The following is a 25,368-nucleotide window of genomic DNA, read 5'->3' as shown; positions in this document are numbered from 1 at the left end:
TCTCTATGTTCCAGCAAAAAGAAAATCTGTGTGACATAATGTGAAGAACACCTCTCTTGGCCTTGGTCTTACTTCATAAATAAGATGTACCCTTTGATTTCCAGCAGGGTTCTTGTTTGGGGTCCAAACTAATGTCATTCCTTCCAATTGGGCATTTTGTAAAATGAACATATCGCTTAGTTTCCTTCTCATGAAATCTCTATTTTAGGAATAAGTATTCATCAAGGCGACCTTCTTTTGAACTCCTGTAGATTTTTCATTTATAATCTATGCCATTTATTTGGTGAATTCTGCCTGATATTGCCACATTGTAATGAGGATAACACAAATGAACACACCTAATGCAAGGTTGGGCATTCAATAAATGTTCAACAAATATCTCTTAATTTCTATCATGAAAACAATATATCCAAGTATTCAACTATGTGACTGTGCATGCCTTAATGAATTTCTAATGATGGTGACGATGATAAAAGCATTCCGTATCCTTTAGCTTAAACATTTCAATTGTGTGTGTGTGTGTGTGTGTTTTATCAGAGAAAAGAGACAACATACAATAGTCTGGTGAAAACATGGCCTTTTCTTTTCATTCCCATTATTGCCCAATGAGACCAATCCTTAAAAGGGAATTGGACACTGATTTGTTTTTTTATGGGGCAAGTTTACCCCTTTTCTTTTCTCTTTCTCTAGTCCTAGTCTTACAGCCTGGATAAAGTAATCACAAAATAGTTTATTCTAGTCCTTGACAATGTTATACTGGATTACAATGGAGTAAACCATAGATGACTTGAAAAAAAGTAACAGAAAATGCACTTCCCATATCTATAGAGAAGTTTTTTGAGTTGAGGTTTAATTCAGAGGCTTTCTTTCAGTGTTTCAGTATTCCTGTGTTTGCTCCTTGCTTTCATTCTACAAATAGGAAAAGTTCAGAAGAGGTCATAGTCTTATTTTCTCCCGAAGCATTTTGCCCAGTCTAAATATATTTCTGGATTATAGTGGGTCAAGAATCCCACACAATTTCTAGATTTGATAAACTAAGGTTCAAGAAAAAAAGAGAGCAATAACATCTGAAAATAAAGCTTTGGTCACGCAAACTATTTTTTTTTTTTTACAAGGAAAAAATATGATTCTCTGCTCTACAACTTTTTTCTTGGCTATATAGTTATCATGCTCAAGGATGAGAGAGAAACCGAGAGTGAAAGTTAATGGAACCTCATTAGAAAATATTAGAAATGAAATACGTCTTTTTTTAGTATACTGTAAATGCAAATGTTGTGAAATCTGAAAGAGTTGGAGGAAATTGAAAAATTTATCCTGCCATCTTTTAGGGAATAAATATGGGTAAATTAAGAAAACCAATTAAGATATAAAAACAGCAGGCTGATGGTTTCTAGGCAAGAGATAGCAGATCAAAAGTTTCAGGAAAAGACAGAAAGATCTCTTAGCTTGAAGCAAAGAATAGCATATGAAGGTTGTCAGCCTTTGCAGACACTAATAGGAGGTGAAAGCGTAAAACGTGAAATGATCAGAGAAAATAAATATGGACTTTCAGAGCAGGAAAACTGGGAAAGTTTTTCTATAGTTAATGGAGAGCCACAAAGAGAAAAAGACAAAGAACAAAAGGTGTATTAAGGATAAATTATTGGCAGATGTCCAAGAATTGAAGAAAATAGAAATTTCCAAGTGTTACCACCTAAGAGTTATGCTTTTTCCTCAAAACTATGTCATTTTTTTGAAAAAAAAAAAACTCTTGAAGGATCAAAATATGTACATTCTAAATCTTCTCCAATACAAAGATATGTAAATGTATGACACAGACCACCACCTTTATTTATAGCCTTGCGGAGGATTGTAGAAACTAAATCAATCTAATTTGAAAAACCTGTGCTAGAAATTATATTGGTATTTGCACATTTCCTGTGGTTAACTAAAGATAGTCACAATTCTTTGATACTGGTCCCATTGAGAAATGGGGGGAGGGGACCACATGCCCTCTACCTTTGAATCTGAGCAGACTCCATGGCTGCTTGACCAAGAGAATACAGCATAAGTGATATTGTGCCAGTTTGTAGGTCCAGTCCTTAAGTAACAGGTAGCTTCTCCTTCCTGTTTCTCAGAGCACTGTCTTACAGTCCTGAGCCACCAAGTGAGAAGTCCAACTACCCTGCTAAAGAGACTACTTAGAGATGTCCAGAGACTACATGGAAAGGGAGAGAGGCTCAGATCAGCCCATTCTTCCAGCCCTTCTGGTTCAATGCTAACCATGTGAGCAAAGCCAGTAGGTACCTACCGGATCAGCCTGGCTGTCAGCTCAACATCGACTGAGCCCTGCGCAAGTTCCCGAGTGACAGAATGATAAGATAAAATCACTGTTGTTTGAAGTCATCAAGGTTTGGGATTGTTTCTTATTCAGCAATAGACAACTGGGACAGAACTTGTTCCTGGAAGTGGAGTGCCGCTGTAACAAAAATCTAAAACATGTGGACTGGAGGCTAGAGAAAAGAGGTTCCCCATGAAGTGGTCAAATGTTTGCCAAAACTATTGCCTGTGGCAACATGGGAGATAGAGAGGAGACCTAATGAACTCATGGATTTCATTGGACAGATTTTCAGAACAGAATGTAGAAATGGCTGACTGACCTTTTCTAGCTGCCTACGATAAAATATGAGAGAACTGAAGGAACTGTTAAGTTATTGAGCAGAATTTAGAGGAAATATAAAGGAACCAGGAGTTTAAGGGCTCAAAATAAGAATGTTTCTCATTTCTGATCTCTACCAGAAAATAGATTCTCAAATTAAGAAATGGCTTTAGGAGCAATCCTGAGAAAAAAGAGCAAAGCTGGAGGCATCACAATCCCTGACTTCAAAATATACTACAAAGCTATCAAAATCAAAATAGCATGGTACTGGTATGAAAACAGGCACACAGATCAATGGAACAAAATTAAAAGCCCACAAATAAAACCACACATCTATGGACAGCTAATCTTCAACAAAGGAGCTGAGAACATACAATGGAGAAAGGAAATTCTCTTGAATAAATGGTGTTGGGAAAACTGGACAGCCACATACAAAAGAATGAAAGTAAACCATTGTTTTAGACCATTCACAAAAATAAACTCAAAATGGATCAAAGACTTAAAGGTAAGACCTGAAACCATAGCTTCTAGAAGAAAATATAGGCAGTACACTCTTTGACATCAGTTCTAAAAGGATCTTTTCAGACACCACGTCTTCTCAGACAAGGGAAACAACAGAAAGAATAAACAAATGGGACTTCATCAGACTAAAGAGCTTCTACAAGGCAAGGGAAAACAGGATTGAAACAAAAACACAGCCCACGAACTGGGAAAACATATTAGCAAATCATATATCTGACAAAGGGTTAATCTCCATAATATATACAGAACTCACATGAACCACCAACAAAAAGTCAAACAACCTGATCAAACAATGAGCAGGGGATATGAACAGACATTTCTCTAAAGAAGATATACAGAAGGCCAATAGATATATGAAAAGATGCTCATCATCACTGATCATCAGAGAAAGGGAAATCAAAACTACACTAAGATATCACTTACACTCATCAGAATGGCTAAAATAACCAAGACAGAAAATAAAAAATGTTGGAGAGGTTGTAGAGAAAAAGGAACCCTCATACACTGCTGGTGGGAATGCAAACTGGTGCAGCCACTATTGAAAACAGTATGGAGATTTCTCAAAAAATTAAAAATAGAAATACCATATGACCCAGCCATCCCACTACTGGGTATCTATCCAAAGAACACGAAATCAACACTTCAAAGAGACTCATGCACCCCTATGATCATTGCAGCATTATTCACAATAGCCAAGATGTAGAAGCAACCTAAATGCCCGTTGACTGATGACTGGATAAAGAAGATAGGGTATATATATACAATAGAATACTAGTCAGCCATAAAAAAGGATAGAATTGTCCCATTCACAACAACATGAATGGACCTTGATGGTATTAGGATAACTGAAATAAGCCAGATAGAGAAAGACAAACTCTGTATGATTCTATTCATATGTGGAAGATAAACAAACACATGGACAAAGAGAACAGACTAGTGGTTACCAGAGGAAAGGGGTGTTGGGGGTGGGCACAAAGGGCGAGGTGGTGTACCTATAATATGATAGACAAATAATAATGTACAACTGAAATTTTACAATGTTGTAAACTATCATAACTTCAATTAAAAAATAAAAGAAATGGCTTTAGGGCAAACGCTAAATCTAGCGGGCTTCCAGAACAGGATGGCCTAAGGCTAAAGGTTTTCATGACATGACTGTAAGACATTCTTTTTTTTTCAACCGCAGAAAGATTTAAGAGTATGTCTAATAGGGCTTCTAATATTCTTAAGAATGTGCCTTACAGTTAAGCAATAGAGATTCTAGAAATATTAAAAGTATCCCATAGTAGCCTCATTGGAGCCTAAATAGAAAATAGATTATCTTGAGATTAGCACTGAATAGAGCTTATCCAATGGAGTGAGTTATGATTTGATACACAAAATCCTTGCCAATTTTTTAAGTAATTAGCTAGCATGGACTGAAAAGTACAAAGATAGTACAAAACAAAAATAATCTTTTGGGCCCTAATTTACACCACCAAAAGAAGCTTAAGAAAACTACTCAGATGAAAAGATGAGGTGTTTCTGATGGAAAGTAAAGGATGATTCAGAGTGAAGACCCAAGAGCTGTGGTGAATCATTCCCAAAGAAAAAGCCTGAGTGCTAATTAAGGAACTGACAGCATGTGCCTAGCTATATTTCAGAAATGCTATGAGCCAATGACTTTTATGTATGTCCTAATTCTTCACTTTCTCAATGGGAGGGTCTCCCGTAGTTATCCTATCTCTCATTATATGCTATGTATGTAGGGTCAGAAAACTTTATTTTTAGGTCACAGGACTGGAGTACATCCCCTGCGTTGCAAGGAAGCTCCAACAGCCTCATGGAGAAGCTCATTTGTAGGAGAACCAAGACTTTTGGCCTAACTCTCAACTGACAGCCAACATCAACTTTCCAGGCATGTGTGTGAACCATTTAGAAACGGATGATTCAGCCTTAGTCAAACTGCCCAGCTGACGTCATATGAAGCAGAGATAAGCCACACCCACTGTACCCTGCCCAAATTGAAGGTTCATAAACAAAACTAAATATTGGCACTATACTAAGCCATTGAATTTGTCATACAGCAATATGCAAACTGCCTAGTTTTAGGAGGTAGGGAATAGGATGAATCTACTGTCTCCAGGATGATAAGCAGACAGGGCAAGAAAGAAGCTCATAAAAATGGACAGATCTCCTCATAGACAGCACAGACGTGCAATTCAGGAAGTAAAGGAAACAAGTGAGGCATTGGTATCAATGCAGATTACACGACAGTTATCCATGAATATAACATATAATAAATAAGAGATGATTCAGAGATTTCAGAATGTTAATTATAGATACAAGGCATTACTATGGCCAAGTTGAAACTACTACATTAAGTTGTTCTCATATATCCTTGAAGATCTGAGCATCTGTATACAATAGATATTATCAGTACTGGGTGCAGCAAAGTAGAGAAGCCTCTGAATTGAGAATGTATTGTCCTTGCCAAAATGAAGGAGAAAAAAATAATTTTCAGGAAGAAAAGTTATTATAAGGAATCCTGGTGTCAAAAAGCCTTTGGTTTGAGGAGATCACTCTTGTCTTGAAGAATACTGTTTCCTTAGACAGATGATAAGAAATGACCTAGGTGGAGAGATTATATAAAAGCTGCTAGTAAACAAGCAGGAAGCTTTTGAAATTCATGAAAAATGTCAGTGAAGTGGGTCTGTACCCCGGGATAATTTAAAATGTACTGTATCTGGGAATTTAAAGAATAGACATTTTCTACACAACATAGCTTCTGCTATTATTTTCTTTATAAGTGTGTCATTTGGAGGATTCAGAAAATATAAGATAACAAAACAAACTACAAATGTAACTATGTTAATTTAAACATGCTGAATCTTTGAAACTAAAAGCTTCTCACTGGTAATTATAACTATAAAATTTCAGAGAAGAATGCATGGCTCTTCATATCCACATTCTTCTAGGGGGCAGAAATGTACTCCTCAGTCCTAAAGTTCATTCTCTTGGGCATCTGGGTTTTATTTTATTGAATAATCTGAAGTATATTTGAAGGTAGTATTGGAGAACATACTTTAAATAAGAAAAGCATTTAAATACAACCAACTCCAGTTTGGAAAATAAATGTAAACACAAATGATATATTATTGCAATAGTCACATTGAACTCATCGAGCTCTTTCAGGAACGTCAGGCCATTCAAATAGCCTCTCACTGCAATCCTTGCCACGTATATTTTTAGTTTAAGAATAGTTGAAATGAAAAGGCACTCAGTTAATTTGCAACACAAAATTCAATTACTGAAAATAAAATGAATTAGGTTTCTATTTATGAAACTATTCAAGGACCCAATCTAAATCAACTAAACTAGAAGAAGCTAGAAGCTCATGTTTTTATCATGGATTTTTAAAATCTCATCAAAACCACATTAGAGGTAGGGTAGTGATGATACATGAGTAAGATGGAAGGAAAAGTTTCTTTATCTCCTATCCATTGTCATATTGTATGCTCCATTCACTCAAATTGACTGTGCACTGTCTCAAATATTCCCACATTTCTTCCCCAGTAGCTGTGTTACACGTGGATTTCCCTCTTCATTGCTCTCTATCTCCCTAAGTTTTACCCACATATAAGACACAGCAAATGTCACTCAGACATTGAGAGGCCTGCTCTGGCCACCTATCCTCATGGAATTCTTTCTCTCTTCTAAAAATCCAGAATATTATTACCCATATTATGCATGGGTCATTATTATTTACTGCCTTTTTATTTATTTCATGGTTTTGAGTATGCATGATTTTCCCACATACACACAAGCAACAAATATTTCTGAGATGACTGAATGGCCAACAAATAGAACTGTACTATAATTAATCAATCATGAAATATTTACTGAAAATCCACCGTATGAAATTACTAAGTAGAACTTGTTTTCTTTCAGAATTCTGACCTACATCAATAAATACATGATTCTTTAGAGTGTAAATTTTCTTCACAGCCTGAAGGATATTGGGCATAGTCTTTTCCTCTGAAAATCATCAGCTTGAAAGGTACAAATATTATTTTATTAGTGTTTTACTTTCCTTTGATTATTGAGATGATGAACATTTTTAATGTATTTATCAATATTCTCCATTCCACCTCACAGAGGGCACAAGCATTACATTTTATGACTATAGTGGAAAGAAAACACATCCTTCTCCTTTTCTTGTTTTTCCCCATACTCTAGGTTTTCACTAGATCTGGTCAAGAAAAATGCTCCCCTAAGACTCCCTACTCCGACGACTACAAGTTTCCCATGTATCTCTAAGAGCTCATCAACTTTCATTGGCCCCCAGGCCCTCTTTATTTGATGTGTTTATTGTGGATCTTACCAGCTCTTGGAGAATAGGATTGCCTCAAAGTTAAAGTTAAATGAATATGCAAAATTTCATATAGAAGAATAAGTTAGTCAATACTAGATAGCTTAAAAACAATCTCCAATGTGGGGCAGGCAGCACAATCAATATGTTAGAACAAAAAGTAAACTAAAAACAAATTATAGTTTGAACATCTAGAAAGAAGCTTAGAATTTGAATTTAGCATTGGTAGATTTTGATTGTAGGCTCCTTCTTGTGTTAAACACTGACCATATTAGTGCCAGCCCAAGTTTCTTCACAGGGTTTATTGCAAGGATCCATTAAGATACATACATGAACATAATCTGCAGAGTCCCGGAACTTAAAAATATACTAGACATGATAAACGTTCAAGTATTGAATGATTAAAGCAAAATCACAGAAGTGTAAGTTGGAAGGGAAAGTGATATAAATCTTTGCCTGAACTTTTTATTATATCTAAGTTAAGTAGACACACAAGGAGTTAAAAGTTGGCAGCTTTGACAAGCACGTTTATCCTTAGCTGTTTTAATTAAACACAATCTTCTTTCATATCCCTCAATGGAAGATGGGCAAATTCAATGGGATATTTGATACTTTTCTCTGAAAGTTATACCCGTTATCATTTTTAGCATCCCACACCAAGCTTGTTACTTTCACTTCAGAACCGTAAAAGAGTATGCGGTAGGTTGTACTCTTGGCAGAGCTGGATCGTGACTCATCTCCAGTTGCTGTGCTCTGGGAAGTGAGCCTGAAGGGCTTCAGTGGAGTAGAATTATCCCAGCAAAGCCTATTGCCTTTTAGTCTTTGGGGATGAGGAGAAGGTGTGCCATTCCTCTGTTCTACTCTCTAGAGTCAGAACTAACAGTACCATTCAGGGAACATATTTGCCAGTTAGTCCTGAACACAAAATGCTATTTGCATAAAGCAAGTTTTCAATTGCTCTTGAGGGGGCAAATGTAGTCTAGTGTTGTTTTCTGTTTTGTCTAATGTGATGGTGCTTAGCAGCCTTTAAGAGGAGCTCATGGTGGGAGAGTTGGAATTGCTCAGCTCAGAAGAGGAAAGGAACTCAAAAATCAGATCAAGAAAGTTTTGTCTGCTTACTGGATTCACATATCAGCCATATATACCTTGAAAATAAAGGAAAAATAATCACAATGGGGGATTCCAAAAGAGTCAATATCTTTAAGAATTTAAGGGACTGGCATCTATTGTACTTTCCCCAGAGAAAATGATATGATGCAAAGAAACCACAGAAATAATGACGCCTGTCAAAGGAGGCACTGGGGAGAATATACCCAGGCTAGAATCAACCTTAATAATTGGCTTTTGAATACGTTTCCTGAGAAAATATTTCCTCAAGTTTCAAAAGAAAATGGAGCAAAAAGAATCAAAGAGAAATGAGGGAAAGAATTCCTGGGTTTACAGTAAACGGAGGCCATGAAAAAGGTTAAAGATGCTACTAAAACGTGGGATTGCCTAAATTCTGGAGTAGAAATATCTGGAGTCTGTATAGGAAACTCTCCTCTTCACCTGGGAGGCAGCTTAATTGTGTTGAGGAGTTAATGGGTAGAAAACAGAATGAACCATCCAAGAGAGAACAGCCTGGAGGTGAGGCTTATTACTGCTCCTCTGTGAGAGCGCTGCCCCTCTCTCGAGGTTCTATCTCCAGGGGCTCTCAGAGTGAAAACTGCTGAGCTGTCAAACCGAACCCTGTGCATTTCGGATCACTCAATGCCAACACTAGGCTTGATTTCCTTTTTTTGCCCTGGAAACAGATTTCTCATTAAGGCGGGTTGTTCTAATTAAGAGTGGTAGAGTTATACAGTGGTCAAAGCAGCAAAAACAAAGTCAAGGTCTTTATCCATTGGGGGGCTCAGCAGGTCATCCGGCTCCAGAATTTCAACAAACTTTAGCCTGGTTTACTTTATGTTTGAATGAAATTCAGACACAACTATCTTCAAGTTTCTTGAAACTTGGCACTTGTAATATTGAATTATTTATTATTCTCACGTTTCCTTTTTTTTCAGTATTTACTAGTAAAAACCCAAAAGAGTTTGTTTCAGAGACAGCAAGATAGGAAATTCGAAAAGTTCCCAATTTTTCCTTGAGTCTTAGAGACTATTTTATATTGAGCATCAGGCAGTGGTGTGCTACAGCTAAGTCTTACCAGCTGGTGAGAAATGACCGTGCACAACTCTTCCAACTCTGCAACACGATGTCATGTTGGTAGCTTGAAGTCAGTCACAGCAGGAGTGCTTACACCAAAGAAATTAAGAAATGCTCCAATTCAGTGTTTCCCCCTGGAGAAAGAGAGTCGGTTATTAAATGTTTACCAGCACACAACTGATGATAGTTACAGCAGCTAGAAGGGATCAGATGTATCAATGACTAAAGCCTAGATTAAAATTGAGGTCACTGATGGAAAGACAGCTCAGGCCTATAAGTAACCTGAAGAATGTTTAATATAGAAGACTATTCTTCAAACATAAGTAAATAAATAATTCAAGAGAAACAGTGGATGATTAGACAGTTGTAAGAAAAAGAGCAATGGTTGTCTTTCTATTGCACTGTGGATCCTCAAATAGCCGTATGCAGAGCACAGGAAACAGTATCATCTCACTTGTTACAACAGTACAAATTATTATATCGAAATTTATTATTTTCCAGGTGAGGAAACTGAGGCTCATTGAGGTTAAATGTGGCCCAAGGTCAGATAACTGATATAGAACAAAATCAAGAGTGGCATTTTGCCAGAGAAAGACCTGTCTATTATGACTCAAATGCTTTCCTAGAAGGCAACCGTTATTATTTAGTACTACTCTCGGCTCATTTTATTTTCTTGGGAAAGTATGAGGAGATAAGCCACAGTCCCAAGCTCATTCCTCTTCTACTGCACATGCTCAGCTTCATTGAGGTTCCGCACTGGTTGTCCACCAGATGTTCAATGTTATCTCCCTACTGAAGGTTGTGACAAAACCCCAGAGAGTAAAACGACAGCAATCTGTCAACTAGTCATCATTATATATTTTTTTCATTTTCCATTATTCTCCACCTTATGTCACTGTTTGTAGTGTGTGAATTGCTCATTGTTTATTTCCACTCATTTCTTTCATCACTATTTTTAATTTTAATGACATTCAACTGCTGAGAATATTCTTCAGAGCAAAGCTACACTTTTCCTCAGCAAAGAGAAAGACAATGAGGGCATATCTGTTACTCTGAGAGAAATCCAGAGGTGCAGGATGTTTTGCGATCAGCAGCAGGAAGTCTGATGGATGCTCTGATTTACATTTTAATCCCATAAGTCTGTTGCTGAAAATTATGATAGAGTGGTTATTTACCCACTAGAACTCTCACAGTTTAATTGAAAAAGGCTAAATTTGAATCATCCTGCAAGCAACCAGAATTTTAGTTGAGTACTTAGAAGTGTGAAATGTTAAACTATGACCTCATTTTTTGTTCTTTTCTACTTGCCTCCTCTTCCTAAATCTAATTCAGTAAATCAACAAACTCTATTAACCAAAATTAAATACCAGCTAGTGTTAAGTACAGGCCATACAAACATGGACATATCAACAAAGGTCCTACCATAAAGGAGTTTATGGCTATGTCCCAAGAAAACAATAAATAAAACTCGTTATGATAAAATGTGATAATAGATACAGTAGAGATAGGTACAAAATGACTATAGGATAACAGAAGAGAGAGTGATTAATTTTCAGCAAGAACTTAGAAAGTCTTCACAGAACTAATGATATTTTATCTGGACTTTGAATTATGAGAGCAATTTTTCTATATACATGAGTTAAAAAGGGTGCCCTGCATTAAGTAAAATATGGCTAAAAGTCACAGAGGGAATGAATATTGGTCTGATAAAATAGCATGCAGTGGATTTTGTAGAATGGTAGGAAATAAGGATTAAAAATTTAGTGAAAGATAAATTGTGAAGAACTTTGAATGCTAGCTAACTTTTCAGAAATTTATCTAATAGGTGTTGCTGGCTCCACTGGAAGTATTTAATCATTGTCCTTGTTTATGTATGAGCCTCACAAAAAGTTGGACTTTAATCTCATTCTGATTCATACTCTGGATATTAAGTAAAAACAGAATATCCTCGGTTGAGTAACTTTTGAATAAAAACTCTCTGTTCAATTAATTTATACTACAAATATTTTTCAGTACTTCCTCTGTCCCTCAGATTCTTCTAGGTAATGAAGTATAGTGGGAAACACCACAGGCAAGGTTTATGACATGACAAGATTATTCTTCGCAACATTTACAAAATTTTATTCTGAGTGTTCATCTAACTATATGGAATGATTTTGGCTTAAATTTTCAAGATTTGGGGAAAGTTGGGGAATTTTTTAAAAATGATCTCTCTGTTTGCCTACCCCATTCTACTTGGCATTTGTGGAGCCAACTTTCTGATGCTGAGTCAACAAGCAGTATGACTAATTTTCAACATCCATTGGTCAGTAGAGGTATGGACTATTACCAAAGTATTAGGACAGATAGCTGCCTACCATTTGTTGCATGACTATTAGAAACCAGGCCTGTATTTGTTAGTAATTTAGTTAATACAACCTTATAAGTTAGTTTAGTATTGTTACCTCCACTCTGTACCTCAGAAACCCAAGGTTCTGAATGATTGAGTTGGCTTCTTTGTAGTTGATAATTTCTGCAAGTAAATTCAAACTCAAATTTGTCTGGACCCTAAGACCAAACCCTAACACTTAATGTATATACCTGTGTCTATTTATTTGTTCATGTGTTACACAGGGAGCTGAAAAAATCATCAAAAGTTATGGGAATAGGTCTTTCCATTCATATCTACATGAGTGCTAGTAATCAAATAATTATTAAATCTGAATCAAACACCTATTAATCCACCTCAAAAGTATAGAGATTCAATGGAATCTAAGTGATGTGATATTTTATTGTTTCTTCAAGAAATGAGAGAGAATTTTTGCCAAACCAATAAAATCTGTTCTATAAAGCCAAGTCTCTTTCTTCCTTTTAAAAAGAAAACAGTGTCTCGAAAGATTCATAAAATCTTACCCATTTTAATGAAATCTGAGTAATTCTTGTCTGATTAACATTCAAACATTAAACTTATTCTTTCAATTAAGTGAAAAATTTTGCTAATCAATAATGTTTCTTTTGAGAGCAAAGATACTGATTTTATTATGCTGAAAAACAACATACACCTAATGGAAGAATTATAAGAAGGGATGTATCTTCTTAGAAAACAAGAAGATGCATGTGAATCCAACATAACTGTTTTGATTCTAGAAGTAAAGTGGAATTTCACATAAATATCTAGTTTTCTTTTTCAGTAAAAAATAAGAATTCTTACTATATATGTAGCGGGAATGTATAGATTGATAGATAGTTGGGTAGACATTGAAAAGATGAAAACTTAGAAATTAAGGTATCCAGTAATGATTGTAACATTCTCTTATCAACAGATACTTTTCCCAATAATTTTCATCTTGTCTTATAAATATTGGACTCCTTATAGGGCATTAGCTGAAAGCGTATTCACATTTGTCTTATCTGTCTCTGTTCCTTAAGGCTCTGTAAACATCAGAGCGATTCTGCTATCGCTGTTGAGAACAGAAACTTGAAAATGGCATTTTGAATGTAGATGAAAATTGATTCTCCCAAGGAAATTTTGCTTACCCGTTCAATGCAGACAAGGTTTTTCTGGTGTGGGCATTGCAGCATTAAAAATGGGAAGTGTAAATTTAGACCTGCTATATTATGATCTGTGATCATTATAAATAAGAATACTAGAAACTCTAGGAATCAACATAAAACTGTCCCCACTGGGCCCATTACACCAGCTCCTTTTGTTGGCTTTTTCTTGAATTTCCTATTATTTGCTCATCTGAGATTACATATCACATAGCTCTTCCCAACCTGTAGCTGACCTCTTAAGAGGTGATAAGATAAACTGCCAAAAAACAAGCTAAATATACATATATTTGACAGGGAACGGGTTTGTATCATTAAAAACTATTAAAATGAAAACAGTACAAAGAATCCATGGCTTCCAGCCCATGAGATGGAGACCTGACATTGGATCTCAATTAGCTGCTAGTAGGTCTTCAGTGACGGTTGCTTCCTTTTATCTCCAAAGATATCCCCTAACTATGAAAATCAGGTTACTTTAATTCCATTTCATGATCATCCCAGGAAAGGACACCGTGTGTTATCCTCATTGCTGGACTCTTCAGATTCATTCGCATGCATTAACCTTCATGGTATTTGTTGAGTTATTCAACTCTTTGTATATCATGAATAATTTCATTAAACATTAAGAATTTACCCACACTGTATCTTTGTGTATTTTTAAATATTTACAATTTGTAATACCGAATAAATATGTAATGGGTGGGGCAGAGTTTCTAGGTTTTAATATTGCTTAAACCTGTCATGTTCTATAAGCTTTTGGGGCTTATATAATATTCAGCTCCTTAATTCAGCGTCAGAACTGTTATCATATGTTGATAGAAAAATAACAGCCTAGTTGGGGCTCTCTAGTCACTAATAATTCCTATTTTGATTTGATTAGCATATAAATGCTCCTAGATTTATGCAGTGTCAGGGGAAAATGTATTAAAAATACTCCTCAGGGTTCTCTCTTACTCTCATTTTAATCAAGCAAGAGAGAAAGAATCTGGTCATGCGTGAAGCCTAACTTGCCTTTCTTCAAATCCTTGACTTATGGAAGTTTCCAGAAAAAAAATTTGGCAAAAGATGACATCAGAGGAGACTTTACTTCACAGTTTATGAGCAGGAAACATTGATGAAATACACTTTTTCTTCAGTTTGCCTTTCCCAGGATGTCTGTAATGTGGTTGAAGAGTGGATAAAGATTCTGGTCATAGAGATAACTCAACAGCACCCTGGCCAGATCATCTAACAAATGGCAAAGCTCTCATCTAAATAATGAGAGCCCATTGAATCAAAGTTATAGAATAGGTTTCTGCACATTTCACTTTCTTTAATACATTGAAAAGCCAAATGCATCTATTTTGTCTTCAATGCCATATTATGAGTGCTCCTCAAGTATGTGACCAAATAGAATTTTGTGATACCACAAAAACATTGTTATAGTCATAAAGACGCAGTCCTTTAAAAATCTCAGCATTCATTGTATTAGTAGGAGGTGAAAATGGAAAGGAAGAGACAATGCTAAAAGGAACCATAGACGAGCATCAAAGCTCTATTAGATTAGAACTATCAAGCAGGGGTAAATCAGCCCTGTCCTATAAGTGGGCATGCTAGCTCTCAGCACTGAGCTTTCCCACAGTAGAAATTTCTGGAAGAATAACAAAAAAAATTAAAGTGAATAATCAAATATAAAGTAACATCTCCCTAGGGTAAATGTGTCACGTCTCAATAAATACATTGGATTAAAAAAAAGACGTAATTGAGATGAAAAATAAAAGGGAAAAACAATCAAGGATAGAGATCATATAAGATAAAATTTAGAAAAGCATGCCTAAAAAAGTGATTTAAAAGTTATCTTTAGAAAAAGATCAATGAAATTATCTCACTCTTAATAAATTAAATTTATATTTATTTTTCCGATCAGTTTTACACTTTAATATGTTTTTGTGATTGCTGTTCATTTTTCTTTTTTGAAGAAGAAGATTAGCTCTGAGCTAACTACTGCCAAACCTCTTTTTGCTGAGGAAGACTGGCCCTGAGCTAACATCCATGCCCATCTTCCCCTACTTTATATGTGGGAGGCCTGCCATAGCATGGCTTTTTGCCGAGTGGTACCATGTCTGCACCCTGGATCTGAACCAGTGAACCCAGGGCTGCCAAGAAGCGGAACGTGCTAACTTAACCGCTGCACCACCAGGCAGGCCCCGTTGTTCATTATTTAAAATGTTCTTGTTCTGAATATATTTCTAAGATTTAACTTTGAAGATCTGAGAGTTTTTGTCCCAAATTTTATCTCATTTTGAGTTTAATCTTTCTCAACACCATTCAGTGCACATTTCAGACAACATTTAGATACATATCAGCACAGAGAGAGATGTGCTACCTTCTTATGAAATTATCTTGTTGTTTTTCTGCTTCCATGTAGAACACATGTTCTTTAAAAACATCTTTTTGCCAGTAGAACTGCATTGTCTTCACAGTCCACTCCCAATTCATTCTGCTTGTAAGTATTACTTTAAAATGGGGTCTTCTGAACTATTTAATAGAATATTCATAAATCTTTTCATGAGAATTTTGTTACTCTTTTGAGTTTTTCTAATTAAAAAAATGTAAAACTGCCCACCATTTATTTAAATCATTTGCAATTTGCTTTCGTAAGGCTAAAGTAAATCTATATTTCTTCCCTGGTTATCAGGCTGTAAAAGATGTCATGATCACTTCCCACAAGCTTCCTGTCATTTCCACTTTACCAAGTTATTCCTCCATATTTTGCAGAATTAGGACTAGAGCCATAGTTCCCCTATCATTGTCTTGCCTTTCTGGAAAATGAAATTGTCAACTAGTATATTGAGAACTTGCCAGATTAATTAAGGTAAGCTCCTAAATTGAATACCCAGCAGATATTTTGCAAATATTTATTACATAAAAATATGATATGCCTAATGGCACAATTTTATAATAAACAAGAAGGTGCAGGATTTTATGTGCAATATGATTAGAACTCTGTGGGAATGAATAAAGATGTGCATAGGATACCAGCCTAGATTCATGGGTCCAGTTACAAGATAGCATACTAAATATATGCTATAGGCTCACCCTATATGCTGGAAAAGGCAAAAAAGCATTTTGGCAAAGAAAGGATCATGTGTAGAAAGAAGACAAGATGGGAAATATCAGAGGACAGAAACTAAGCAGACAGGATTTGGTTAAAGCGAACAGCCTAAACACTTGAAGGCATTTCAGGAGGGTAAGAATGGTAAAGACAAGAACAAAGCCAACAGATTTCATGCCTACAGGCAGTATAAGTCATGAGTATGAGGGGCTTGATGGTCAACTATCTGAGGCTGGGGGTCCCATAGTGGTTGCAGTCAGGCTGACCAGTCCCAAAGTATGGTTAATTGCTGGAATAAAAGCAGTTTCAACAAGATTGTGTGATGTCTGCCAGGAACTACAGATACAGCATTGGGGCCATGGTCTATTTTATGGGATTCCTTGGAAGGAATGAGAAGCAGTTGATCTTAAAGGAGCACCAATGGAGTCATCCACACAATAACATAATCAATCCTTTCCTGAATATTTTGGAACTCAATGAGGATCACTTGCCCTGCCAATGGAGTTTGTTTCATATCCCAGGTAGACTGCCCAAGAGGAGGAAGTTGACATTCTTAAAGGATTGCCTAAATCTATGTGAGCTCACATAGAAGAACCAAAAGATGTTTAAAGACAATCAGTGTATTGAAAAGGAATATTGAAAGGAAAACTTTTACCAAAGTATAAGTAACGTATAAGCAAAGTATAAGCATTTATACCCAAGTATAAGCAAAAAACATGCTATACAAGGATTGTCTACTAATTTTTCTATCAGTAACAGTGGATATAAGAAGACAGAGAAAAATTATCAGAGTTAAAAGAAAAATTTTAAACCCAGACAACCACCTTCCCCTAGATTATTTGGTAAAATGTAAGGATGAAATAAAGTTATTTAAAGGGAGACAAAAATTTAAAATATTGTCAATGTCCCCAGCTATCAGACTCTAAGAATTGCTAAAGTCATACTCTAGAAAGATAAAACTGTAAGTGATTATTATAATTTCAATATTATTAAAACTATATATTATAGTTTTATAGATATAAACTATAAGGTAATATTAGCATGTTACTGGAATGGGAGAAGAGAGGAGGGGAATAGAGATATATATACATGGGCTGTTACCTTGCATGATAACAGATAAATTTAATAAAACACTCAGTACTTTAGGAAGAAAAATAACATTATGTATGTATTAACATTGCATATGTCAAATTCTGCTTTCAGTAATGGTGGGGTAAGTAACTTGGACCATGTGTTTACTGCTATAAAAACTTGACAAAATTTTTTTTTTTTTGAGAAAGATTAGCCCTGAGCTAACGTCTGCTGCCAATTCTCCTCTTTTTGCTGAGGAAGACTGGCCCTGAGTTAACATCTGTGCTCCTCTTCCTCTACTTTATATGTGGGACACCTACCACAGCATGGCTTGCCAAACAGTACCATGTCCGCATCTGGGATCTGAGCTGGTGAACCCCAGGCCGCTGAAGTGGAACATGCAAACTTAACTGCTGTATCACTGGGCCGGCCAAACAAAATGTTTTTTAAAACGTACGTTTAAAGGCCCAGGAGAATTATCAAAACATTGAAGAATTACAGAGCCAAGATCTAGGAGACAAACAAATACAGCAAGAAGAAACAAGTGTTTGAAGCCACTGCATCTTAAGGTATTGGCCAGTACCCAAAGAAGGAAACTGAAAGGCTGAGAAACTGAACAGAACTTTTGATCAATTAAAGTGGCTGGGAGTCCAAAACTAGAGTTTAAGGCCTCATACTGAAGGGAGTGGTTGTGGGTCTATGTTGTAAGAATGAACATGGAGCAGAAACAATCTCTCTTAGGAACTGAAACCCAGAGTAGAAAAATTACTTGATTTTATTCAGGTTAACTGGAATTGCAAAATTCCTTATCCATCTGCAAGATAAAAAAGTAAAATGTATAGCCATCCCTGGTGGTCTAGTGATTAAGTTTGGCATGTTCTACTTCAGCAGCCTGGATTTGATTCCCAGGCACAGACCTACATCATTTGTCTTTCTGTGGCCATGCTGTGGTGATGGCTCACATACAAAACAAGGAAGGTTGGCAGTGGATGCTAGCTCAGTGAAAATATTCCTCAGCAAGAAAAAAAAAAAAGGTAAAATGTAAATGCTCTTGAGATGTCTGGAGGAAAATATTATTATCTTATACCTGAAATTATCTCAGACTCTTTTCACAAATAATGTCTGATTGTCAATCAAAAATAATCAAGTGTTAGGGGAGACAAAATAAAATTATTAAATCCAGAAAAAATAACAGACAATATATCAAAATTCACAGTTATCTAAATAATAATATCATTAGACATGATTTTAAGATAATTGTTTACTATGTGCTAGTAAATAAAAGCCTAGACCAAGAACTTGTCAAAGAAATTGAGACCATAAAAAAGATCAAAATGGATATTCTAGAACTGAAGAAAAACTAACTAAACTAAATGTGGGAACTAAATGATTGGATTAATAGGAAATTAGATGCAACAGAAGAGAGAATTAGTGAAGTAGATAATAGGTCAGATATAAACACCCCAAATAAAGCACAGAGGTCAAAAAAACAAAAACACTATAATGGAACAAAAGATATACAATGTAAAGTTCTAATACATATTTAATTTTAGTATGAGAATTAAAGGAGGGAGAACACAGGCAATATTTGAAGAATAAATAGCTGAGAATTTTCAAAGACAAAAACATCTTCAAGGCATGAATTAAAGAATTCCTGAGGCTGGATCAATACTCAAAAATCAGCTAATAAAATTCACCATAGTAATAGGCCATATAAAGAAAATCAAGCAAACATCTCACTAGTTGCAGAAAAAGCACATAAATAAATTCAACATACATTTATGATAAAAACTCTCAGAAAACTAAAAAAACCTCTGCAGCTAACTTTCCCGAATATTGAGAACACAACAAGAATGTGTCTTCTGTCACGATTCATGTTAGACTTCCTACCAGAAGTCTTATCCATTGCAATTAGATATCTATAAGCCAAAAAAAGAACCTTGACACATATGTCCCAACTTACAAAAAATTAGCTTAAAATGGTTCATAGCTCTAATTGTAAAACATAAAACATTCAGAATAAGCATGGTAAAAATCTTGTGACCTTAAGTTTGGTGATAACATTTTAGACATAACATCAGAATCAGGATCCACAAAAGAAAAAAAAAATTATACATTGAAATGTATAGGAGGGGCTGGCCCCGTGGCCGAGTGGTTAAGTTCGCGCGCTCCGCTGCAGGCGGCCCAGTGTTTCGTTGGTTCGAATCCTGGGCGCGGACATGGCACTGCTCATCAGACCACGTTGAGGCGGCGTCCCACATGCCACAACTAGAAGAACCCACAACGAAGAATACACAGCTAGGTACCGGGGGGCTTTGGGGAGAAAAAGGAAAAAATAAAATCTTTGAAAAAAAAAAGAAATGTATAGGAATAAAAAAAAGTTTGCTTTGTTAAAGACACTGTTAAGAAAATGAACAGTCAAGTGATAGACTTAACTGTAAATCACATATCTGATCATGGACTTGTACACAAACTTCATAATTCAAGAATAAGGAAACAACCCAATTTACAAAAAAATGGACAAAAGAACTGAACAGACTTTTCAACAAAGAAGATATAGAAATTAAAAATGTGTATAAAATTGCTCAATGTCATTAGTTATTAGGAATATGCAAATTGAAACTACAATGAGATACCCCTACACTCCTGTGAGAATTGTTAATATCAAGTAGACTGTCAATACCAAATGCTGGCAAGTGTGGAATAACAAAAACTTTCATTCATTGCTGATGGGAAAGCAAAATGGTGCTGCTACCTTCAAAATCAGTTTGGCAGCTTCTTGTGAAATTAAGCATATAATTGCCATAAAACCCACCTCGACCTCTCCTAGGTATTTCCCATGGAAAAATGAAAACTTAAGTTCAAACATGTTTGGAGATGTTTACAATGGCTTCATTTATAATTCCCCAAATGGAAATGTTCTTGAACAGATGAATGAGGATGCAAACTGTGTGTGGTACACCTGTACAATGGAATGCTACTGAGCAATAAAACAGAACAAATTATTGATCCATACAAAAACATGGATGAATCATAAATGCATTTTTCTAAGTGAATGAAGCCAGACCCAAAAGCCTACATAGTGTGTGATTCCATTTACATGACATTCTGAAAATGACAAAACTTTTAGAAAAAGTAAATAATTATGTGACAATCTTTCTCCCTGAAGAATTTCAGTAAATAAATGTAGAAGGAATGAGAGAAATAGAAAATATTAGAACATCACAGTAATAAGTACTTCAGGCAAGATGCACTGATGAAAGCTAAAATTAGTAAGTGAAACTTGAAGGAGAGAGAGAGAATTTGCATATCCTTAAAGTGCTTTCCCGTAACATGTATTGATAACTGAATGGTTTTAACATATGTTCACAAATTCTTTGATACGCTTCCCTCCAGGAGGTGGAGCTCAGTTTCCCTCCCTTCACTGTGGGCTGGGTTTAGTGTCTCGCTTGCAAAAACTAAGAGTATGGAAAGAGAAAAACAGTCACTTTACAGTGGAGCAATCTGGCAAACACCACCACAGCCATGTGATCAAGATTAAGCTCACCAGGAATAATCCATTTTGATATCACGTATTCCCTGATATGGCACAATTAGAAGGGCACGTCACCTCTCAGTATATTTCACGAAATATATCCACAGCCCCAGTCTAATCAAGGGCAAACGTCAACTGAAGGACGTTAAAAAAATACCTGACCAATGCTATTCAAAAGTAAGTTCATGACAAACAGGGAAATACAGGGAAACTGTCACTGATTCAAGGAGACTAAAGAGATGTGACAATTATATGCTATGTGGTATTCTGAACTGGATCTTACAGCAAAAACTGGACATCAGTGGAAAAAGTGATAAATACACATAAAGCTGCAAGTTTTTTCCTGGTATACAATCTCCTCTCGTTCCTTAGGACTGGAATCTTCCATTTTTATCTGTTCACATTGTTAACCAGGTGAAAATTACATCTCCCAGCCTCTTTGCAACTTGACCTGACCACATAACTGTGTGGTTCAAGGAGGTTTGAGTAGAAGTGGTGTATACAACTTCAAGGAGCTTCCTCAAAATGAAGAGGCGCATCCTTCTATTCCCTCCCAACCTACTGCCTGGAACAGGACCCATCCTAGACTGTGAAGTCGGAGGCCACAGCAAAGGCATGGCTGAGCAGAGAAGTGGAAGTTTCCTGGATTCCCTCCACCACATGAACTCATAGTCTCCAGACTGCTTTCTTTTTAAAAGAAATCTCTTTCTTGTTTAAGCCATTATTTTTTAGCTCTTCTTTTCCTTGAATCCAAAATTAGTCTTAATTGATACCTGTTACTTTCCTGTTTCTTTTATTTTTCTTCCTTAACAACACTGTAAGCTCAAGTGACTGTCCCCCCTCAGAAGGGAGCACAACTCAATACCCACTCCGTAGGAATAATTAATAAAAACTCATTAGATCGATTGATCATCATTTTACTCCAAAATTGCCTGAGGACAAGACTCCAAACTGTGGCAGAGGTGTACAATAACACCTTCGGGCAAGTTTGTAAACCATTTAAGGTTTACATCTATCTGTGAAGTTTCACTGCATTACTCTTCAGTGCAAGTATGACTCGTGCTTCTCGAGGTTTTTCAAATCCACATGGCAAATATTTAACTCTGTAATGAGTTCACTGTTAAGAACCAAAATGGCTGCTTGTGTCTCTGTTCATATATTGATACGGCAGCATTTATTGATTTGTAGACTCTGGTTATCACTATGACATTAATCCTTATTAACACTAATGCAGCTTACCATAAGTCTAATTAAGATTCATCAGGATAAAAATGAGATTGGGGCAATTCTTATTTTTGCTTAAACCAGCTTGTCCATTCCCATTTGTTGGACTTTTCCTATTCATCTACTGGAACTGTTGCTTTTCATTAATTCTGCAAAGTAATGTGCCATTTTGATAGAATGGAGCCTGAGAAAATCAGATGCTATTTTAAAAGTTCATTTATGAAAATAGAGAAAAATGAGCACAAGTAGAGAATCAAATAGTGTTATTAATTTATTAATAACAATAACTACCTTTGAGGAGTTTTCTTCATGTCTGGGAAGTATGTTAGCTCTAAGTCTAACTGCTTGGGTGCTAAAATGGAGACAACCATAACTTTCACAGCTTGGAAAATTGGGGGTTTACATTCGATAAATTCACCAGATGTGGGTTGCTTCCTGTTAGCCAGTAATGATGGAGTCTGGAAATAATTTTTTTTCCTGAATTTAAACTTCGGAATATTTGATCTGTGCTACAAAATACTGCATCACATAGTAAGAGGACTATGGAGACCATGGAGTCTTTTCTTTTCCTCTCAGTAGTGTTCCATTTAAATCAGTTCTATTCATGTAAGATTTGCATAGGGAATTCCACCAAGAAAAATTGAGCTGTGCCCAAACTAACTTATGCCTTCTGAGCATCAGGACGCCATCATCAATGCAGTTGATCCTCAACAATAATGAGAAGATCGCTAGCCATACAGGTGCTACAAGATGTTGAATTCTCAAGCAAAATTTTTATTTCAGGCAATGTTCAATTGCGTTTATAAAGCAATATACAGATACATCTGAAATAACCACTCATTTTTCTTCCTTTTAATTAATTTACTTTTGTTTTTTTTATGAGTCTGAGGGAGTTTCCCACCTATTTTTAAAATTAGTTTACTTGCTTTTTAATAGTTATTATGTAAACACCATATCAAATTCAAAAGATGAAAAAAGCTGTAAAGTGTAGAGAAAATTGTCTTTCTCCTATCCTTTTCCTGTGTCATCTAGTTCAACCACTGTTCCCAGTTTCACATGTGTGTGATCATAGACACTTTGTGCATATAAAGGTGTATATACATAAACACTTATGTTACATAAATGGAAGCAAGTTATGTACACTATCTGGAACTTTGATTATTATATTGAGCAATAAATCTTGTAGATCTTTCTATATAATAAGTGAGGAGATGCTTCATTTTTAATAAGTACATAGAATTCTATTATGTGAATGTAATAGTTAAGTTGATTCTAATCTTTGCTATGATCAACAATGTGAAGGAAATTGTTATATAAATTATATTTTATTCATGTGTGAAGATATCAGTAGGATAAATAAATAGAACTGCATTTGCTAGGTCAACCAGTATGCATGTTTTCCTTTTTAAAATTTGGTTCAATGTTGTCAAATTGCACTTCATGAAGAATGTATCAATTTATACTCTATCAATAATTTATAAGAATCGCATTGTCTGGTAATCTCACCAACACTTAGACTAATAAAGCATTTTGTTCTTTTCCAATATGATAGGTTATAAGTAGTATCTCATTGTTTTAATGTGAATTTGAACTGTTTCATTTGCCCATTTTTCTTATTAGTTTCTTGGTTTTTTACTTATTGATTTTTAAGAAATCACTTTATATGTTAAAAGCTATTCATCTGTTAAAGAAATTAATCCCTAATAGTAGTGAGTTGCAAATATTTTTATAGTTTGTCTTATTTTCTTACTGTGTATATAGCTTTTCCACAAAATTTAGATTTTTATCTAACTGAATTTTATCAATATTTTCTTTTATGGCTTCCCAAATTCTCCCACATCCCAATAATGCATTAAAAAGGCTATTATGTTTTTCTAGTACTTTTGTGTGGTTTTCCGTCTTACTTTTAAATTTTAATCCATTGGGTTTTTATTTTGATATTAACTTGCAATAGAAATTGAGCTTATTTTTTTTCAGATAACTAATCATTTGTCTCTGAACCACATATTGAATTATCTATTTTCCTACTAAATTGGAATGCCATCTTTACCATATACCAAATGCTAATGTAAAAGCTAGTACTTAAGAATACTTACTGTGGGCTAGGCCTACCCTCAGCACTTTCCATATAAAAGCTCGTTTTGTTTTCAAAATCATCCCACTCTAAATTTCTATGTATGTCCTGATATGTTGGAGCTAGCTTGTACTGGTTGCCAAGAGCAAATTGTTAAATTTCTAAGATTTATTAAGTCAGTTCTTAAACATGGTCATTATTAGAAATTAAATATCAACATAAAATTAAAGTAAACAAAAAATTAAACAAGTAAAAACAAAAGTAGTAAATATTAAAAACTCATTTCTTTCTAATTATTTTATTATTTATACTAGAGTTTATTTACATCTATAGATATATATGATAGAAATACTAAATAATGGTATGCTGCTACATATCTGTTTCCAGGTCTGTCTTTGCTAACATCATGTTTATAGCTTGGAATTTACCATAATGGCAGTATTTACATCACATGAATTGGCAAATGTTAAAAGTCAAGGCTTTTTCCTCCTCTGTGAACCTGTTAAACATTTACCAACACAATTATAATTACGTATATATTCATGGTTATGTCCTTCTACCTATATATATGCTATGTATACATATGTTTATATATATGTGTGTAAGTGTATATGAATGTACGTGTGTATATGATTGTCTATACATTTCCAGGTGTTCAGATTTCTTTCTTTGTCTGTCTCTTCTGGTAATACCAACTGATTTTAATTATAAGATGTTTTAATATTACATGAGAGAATCACAAATCATTATTCTCTATTTTCAGATTTTTTCCTGGACATTAATGCTTTAAAATTTTCTCCACTACTTTTTTTTAATTTTACTCTAGTTTTCTTGATAGCTGCTGTGCTATTTTTTCCACCAGGATTAAGTTAAATTTATAGATTACTTAGGGAGATTGGCATGTTTAGGAAGTTGAGTATATTTACTCGGAACACAATATCTGTTCATTTGCTATTTTCTTTTGTTTTACTCAGAAGCTTTTCTGAGTCTTTGCTTTTCCTCTGCACTCTTTTTAAATCATGTTGGTGTTACTTGTTCCTTAAAGATTTGGTTAAATTCTTCTTTTGAAACTTGGGTCTATTTTTCTTTTTTGTTTTGTTTTGTTTTCAAGTGTAGGAGTTGGTAATGGAGATAGTAAATCATT

The 25,368-nt window shown here is 35.2% G+C and overlaps 1 long non-coding RNA gene across 1 annotated transcript in view; it reads right to left on the bottom strand.

Annotated features, from left to right (window-relative positions):
- Nucleotides 1-25,368, bottom strand: part of LOC139084543 (uncharacterized) — a 68,710-nt gene that overhangs the window by 11,890 nt on the left and 31,452 nt on the right. Inside the window, exon 3 of the long non-coding RNA XR_011542000.1 lies at nt 9,697-9,829. This is a non-coding gene — a long non-coding RNA (uncharacterized lncRNA). The remainder of the gene's footprint in view (nt 1-9,696; nt 9,830-25,368) is intronic.

The sequence above is a fragment of the Equus przewalskii genome, chromosome 7, assembly GCF_037783145.1.
Source record: "Equus przewalskii isolate Varuska chromosome 7, EquPr2, whole genome shotgun sequence".
Classification (NCBI taxonomy): Eukaryota; Metazoa; Chordata; class Mammalia; order Perissodactyla; family Equidae; genus Equus; species Equus przewalskii.
Note: the sequence above shows the minus strand (reverse complement) of the source record. Positions and strands in the feature narration are given on the sequence as shown.